Genomic DNA, 6,228 nt, shown 5'->3' on the forward strand with positions numbered 1-6,228 from the left:
TGTCAGGATCTGTGTTTTTCTGTGTTTATTTAGAGTTTTCTGTGTCCTTTAGTCTCTTCGTTGTCCTGTCCTCCCCTTGATTGTTCCCAGGTGTGTCTCGTCTCTGTGATTACCCTCCCGTGTATTTAACTCCACCTGTGTTCTTTGTTCCTCGTCGGGTCCTCGTCTACGTCTAGTCTATTCGTTGTCAGTGTTTCCTTGTGCCTGCTGCTTGTTCCTGGACTTATTCACCATTAAAATCATCATTTTCATCCCACCTGGGTCTACAGCGTCTGCCTCACCACTCTCACCACCCGCACATTATGACAGAAGGACCCGACCAGGACGAACGGTGAGGCACGCTAATTTTTTAGTTTTACATCATGGACCCAGAAGATATAAAGGAGCTGACGGAAACGATCAGCGAGTATAAGGAGGCGATGGCCAAGCCGTACGCTGCCATCCGACGGCTCGGTTTCGCCATCCGCTTGGGGCTCCTGTTGGACTACTGGGTTCCTCGCTTTCCGCACCCGGGGTTGGTGGAGTTGCAGAGGGAGGCAGAGTGGGAGCGTATGGCGGCTCTAGCCGTCATGGCTGGCGAACCTCTGCCTCCCAAGCCGCACAGTCTCTCCGCCAGCCCGGATCCAGCTCCAGCTCCGGGACCAGCACCCCCAACCGGTGCGGCCGGCGCACCCGGGGCCGTTTCAGCCGGCGTTCCAGCCGGCGCACCCGAGGCCGTTTCAGCCGGCGTTCCAGCCGGCGCACCCGAGGCCTCAGCCGGCGTTCCAGCCGGCGCACCGCAGGCCGAATCAGCCGGCGTTCCAGCCGGCGCACCGCAGGCCGAATCAGCCGGTGTTCCAGCCGGCGCACCCCAGGCCGAATCAGCCGGTGTTCCAGCCGGCGCACCCCAGGCCGCCCGGAGACAGCGACGTGAGCCGCCGGTGGACCCGGCCCCTCGTCGCCTTCCGGAGCTGTCACCTCCGCTGCCGGTTCCCAGGCTCCGCTGCGGCTCGCCCCCGCAGCCGGTTCCCAGGCTTCGCTGCGGCTCGCCCCCGCAGCCGGTTCCCAGGCTTCGCTGCGGCTCGCCCCCGCAGCCGGCCCCGAGGCTCCGCTCCGGCTCACCTCCAGCCGGCGCACCCGAGGCCGAATCAGCCGGCGTTCCAGCCGGCGCACCTTCCGAGACTCCCAGTGTTCCTTCCGAGACTCCCAGTGTTCCTTCCGAGACTCCCAGTGTTCCTTCCGAGACTCCCAGTGTTCCTTCCGAGACCCAGACTCCCAGCGTTCCTTCCGAGACTCCCTGCGTTCCGACTCTGACTCCCTGCGTTCCTCCAGAGATCCTGACCTCCAGCGTTCCTCCAGAGACCCTGACCTCCAGCGTTCCTCCAGAGACCCTGACCTCCAGCGTTCCTCCAGAGACCCTGACCTCCAGCGTTCCTCCTGAGACCCTGACCTCCAGCGTTCCTCCTGAGACCCTGACCTCCAGCGTTCCACCCGAGACCGAGACTCCCTGCGTTCCACCCGAGACTCCCTGCGTTCCACCCGAGACTCCCTGCGTTCCACCCGAGACTCCCTGCGTTCCACCCGAGACTCCCTGCGTTCCACCCGAGACTCCCTGCGTTCCACCCGAGACTCCCTGCGTTCCACCCGAGACTCCCTGCGTTCCACCCGAGACTCCCTGCGTTCCACCCGAGACTCCCTGCGTTCCACCCGAGACCGAGACTCCCTGCGTTCCACCCGAGACCGAGACTCCCTGCGTTCCACCCGAGACCGAGACTCCCTGCGTTCCACCCGAGACCGAGACTCCCAGTGTTCCACCCGAGACCCCCAGCGTTCCGACCGAGACCCCCTGTGCTCCACCAGAGACCCTGCCTCGGGGGGCTCGTCGTCGCCGTCTGTGGGCGGTCCCCGGGACTCATCGCCACCTCCAGCGCCGCGGACGGCCGCCGGACCGCCTCCGTGGTTCCCGCCTCCAGCGCCGCGGACGGCCGCCGGACCGCCTCCGTGGTTCCCGCCTCCATGGTTCCCGCCTCCAGCGCCACGGACGGCCGCCGGACCGCCTCCGTGGTTCCCGCCTCCAGCGTCGCGGTCGGCCGCCGGACCGCCTCTGTGGTTCCCGCCTCCAGCGCCGCGGTCGACCGCCGGACCGCCTCCGTGGTTCCCGCCTCCAGCGCCGCGGACGGCCGCCGGACCGCCTCCGTGGTTCCCGCCTCCAGCGCCGCGGACGGCCGCCGGACCGCCTCCGTGGTTCCCGCCTCCAGCGCCGCGGACGGCCGCCGGACCGCCTCCGTGGTTCCCGCCGCCGCGGTCGACCGCCGGACCGCCTCCGTGGTTCCCGCCTCCAGCGCCGCGGACGGCCGCCGGACCGCCTCTGTGGTTCCCGCCTCCTTTGCCTCCGCCCACCCTGTGGGTAGTTTTTTGTTGTTTTTGGACTCTTGGCCCTCCCTGTGTTTCCGCCCACGATGGTGGGTTGTTTTTTGTTTTTCTGGACTCTGGCCCCCCGTCCAGCGCCCCTCCGCCCACCCTTGTTGTGTTTTTGTTTTGTGGGCGTCTGGTAGCCGCCCTTGAGGGGGGGGTACTGTCAGGATCTGTGTTTTTCTGTGTTTATTTAGAGTTTTCTGTGTCCTTTAGTCTCTTCGTTGTCCTGTCCTCCCCTTGATTGTTCCCAGGTGTGTCTCGTCTCTGTGATTACCCTCCCGTGTATTTAACTCCACCTGTGTTCTTTGTTCCTCGTCGGGTCCTCGTCTACGTCTAGTCTATTCGTTGTCAGTGTTTCCTTGTGCCTGCTGCTTGTTCCTGGACTTATTCACCATTAAAATCATCATTTTCATCCCACCTGGGTCTACAGCGTCTGCCTCACCACTCTCACCACCCGCACATTATGACACTCGGTGGTCCAAAGCCTCTTGCCACAACTGCTACAAAAGTTTGGTGATGGCTCAACCAGCTCTTTTCCACAGTTTGGGCAATACATGGCAACATGACCATATTCCCGCTTGCTTTGCTTCTCATTAAAACAAAGCACACCAGAGTAACTTCCGGCTCAAAATAAAACGAGCCGTAGTCCAATCAGCGATTTCTTAGGTCTCCCATTGGGACATACCTCTTCCGTTTTGGTAATGTTGTAGTGCTTTCGGTAATGTTGTAGTGCTTTCGTTAATGTTGTAATTGTGCTTCCAATTTGCTGAAGTGGTTTGCACCTCAGGGCCACCGTAGGTTTCACTGTTAAAAACGATAATGTCTCAGCCAACCTATAAATCTCCTAATCTTGTTCCCTTTGTGAAATTTTGCAAATGGAAATAATTTGGTTGATTCTAACTGATGTAAAACAAGAGAACTTTGGTCTGGTTTAACTTCAGGCTGTGAGAGAAAGCCTTTTGATTCAGTGTATGTAAACTTATGGCTTAATCTTCACATTTAAGAATGACAACTGATGCTATTTTATTGTATTGATGTGATATTTGATATATAAATATAAGTGGTTTTATTGACTTCTCTCTTTGATTCCATTCTAGTCTGACTCTTTGTCGCATGAATAGAGAGACAACACAAGCTGCAGGACTTTTGGGCTTAGCAGATTTTCATGTTAATACACACATCAACTTCACTGGTTGACATAATTATCAAAAGCAGCAAGAAATTATTCCTGGCCAGCTCACTTGCCCTACAAACAGTTTGTGCATGTGTGTCCTACCCCATCAGCGGTATAGCTTTGGGCTGGCTTGCATTTGCATAATGAAGTCAATAACACTAGCCTCCTGGGAGGAAGCATGGTGACATTATTACTAATTTAATAAGAAGTGTTGGGCGTGTGTGTTTTCTTGCTCGGAGAGTGCGAAGAATAGACTGGCAAGGCAAAGTGTAGATAAATAGTGACAAAGACAGATGAGCAAAGTATGCAGAGAGATGAAAGTAATCAGTAAAGGATTACACAAGTAAAAAGAACAAGTTTTTTTTTTTTAAAGAACAAAACAAAACAAATAGAAAGGCGAAGGCGGAAGGGACCAAAAGGTGAAGGGAGAACAGAAAGCTAGCAGCTGAAGAAAGTGTGGAGGGAAACGAAGACTAGAAAGGAAAGAAAGTTGGAGGGTGAAGAAGTCAGGCAGTAATGAGGGTGTAGAGAGAGTTATGGAGAACTAGACACATGATGAATGACTTTAGTGTTCCTCACATCTGCTCCAATAACTCCCTCATGTTCACCATGTGCTTTTTGGGTTAAGACCTCTAACACGCTGCACAGTGAAGATACAAGCATTTTAATTTTCTAAGTACTTTCATGTCAGATACAGAAGATAAAGCAATTTGTGGACTCTGAGACATTGAATTGTGGGCTTTTTTTAATGTAAGCAACAATCATCAAAATTACATTAACTATGTGTATCGGCTGCATATAAGTTTCAATTTCTGATGTGGGCAGCCAAACACTTCGAGCGTTTTCATGATATTCACATTTCTTTAGATGTTTCCACTTTCAAGTCTAACATTTTCACTTTCTAGGCCGCTTTAGAAACATTTTTAATGTAAAGGCAACATTAAGATTTAACATTTTTCTAAGTCCTGTTTTTTATGTTCCGCAGAGTCCTACTTTATTTTGACCTTTAAAGGTAACTTTGAAGCTCAAGACATATAAGCAAAGCAAAACGTCTGATTTCTTTAAACACAAACACGCTCATGTTTGCCCTGAATTTGGCCATTCAACCACCCAAAAAGCCTGAGGCACGAGTTTGTTAAAAATAGTAATAATTGTAGAAAGTTCACTCAAAGGTTACAGCACTCTGATGTTCCCTTCTGATATGGTGTCTGTCAGAGACTGAATAAAGTTTACAATCCCTTCTAGCAGTTTTATGTATCATTGTGAGGAACAGACAATTAACAAAAAAATATATATTTTTTCTTATTCTTTAACAAAAAAGGTCATCGTAATGATCTGTTCTGTTCTTCCTACTTCCTGTATTTGGTTATATTTGTCTCGTTATTTATTTATTTTTGTTGTTGTTGTTGTTGAACCCAGAAATCCAGAGGCTGCATCCATGTCTTAAAAAGTGTTTGTGCTATCCGCCCTGCAGTCTCCACAGTCAAATCCAAAGGCTTATCATCCTCGGGGTGTCATCCTCACATCATTTATGTAGAACAAGCTGGATTATCTGCCTGTCTGGCAAACATCAAAAGGTCTGAATTTCCAAACATGAGTATCGAAAGTTCACCTGGAGGCGCTATAGCAACTTCTTGGTCACATCATATCCAGCTGCATCTTGTAGCTGCCTGAGGTGTGAAATTGTCCTTGCTTACAAGCCGAGGTGCAGAGAAGGCTGAAGTGTGGTTGGATAAAACATCGGTCTTCTCTCCTGTACCAGGCACTGAGAAGCAATAAAACTCGCCCTCCTTAGAAACTGGATTATCCCTCATATTTGAATGTGATTGCCTGGATTGACTGAAAACATATATGCATATATAAATAAACACCAAGGAGTTTCATATCAGATCTCTTCAAAATCCTGATTCATACGGAGAAAAAACAGCAGTCTTAAATCACCTGCATGTACTGTGCTGTACCTGCTCCCTTTATGACTATAGTTGTTCAGAAAGTACAGTTGATTAGAGTAAGTTTAATAAAGTTTAAGGTGAATCCCTGTGCAATTTCTGTAACATGCTCAAATATTATTAGAAATTACAAAGTGCATTTGCCATTTTATTTCATCTTTAATAATCAGCATTGTTATGTTTCTGCAAACAGGCAGAGGCAGTAAATAGATTTTGAAAGGTTACTGAAAAATTAGATAACAGAGAGAGAGAGAGATGGCGCAGGTGAGCAAGGAGAGATAATGCCAACAAGACATGAAATACATGGCAAACACACAAAATAACTAAGAGTGGACTGTTGTAAAGTACAACAGACACGAGGTTGATCTTAACGAAATAAAAATAACTCAGGCAGACAGAGATAACAAATGAACGAAACTACAAACCCAGAAAAAATACAAAAGATCCTGACAGTTATTTACTTCAGACAAGCGAGTAGAGAAACACGATGGATTTGACACTTTGGCTATTAATAAAACAAAATAATTCCCAATCCGTGTCAGATCAAGTTTATCTATAGTTTTATAAGAAGTGATGCCATCTAACTAATTGAAAAAGTAATTATTGTCTCATAAATCTACCTGGCTAAAGCTGCATGCTACACAATGATTGCAGGACGGGAATTTAAGAACCAGGTTTTGATTTAGCTGCCCACTATGGAGAAAACATTTC

This window comes from Xiphophorus maculatus, chromosome 15 (assembly GCF_002775205.1).
Source record: "Xiphophorus maculatus strain JP 163 A chromosome 15, X_maculatus-5.0-male, whole genome shotgun sequence".
In the NCBI taxonomy this organism is placed as follows: Eukaryota; Metazoa; Chordata; class Actinopteri; order Cyprinodontiformes; family Poeciliidae; genus Xiphophorus; species Xiphophorus maculatus.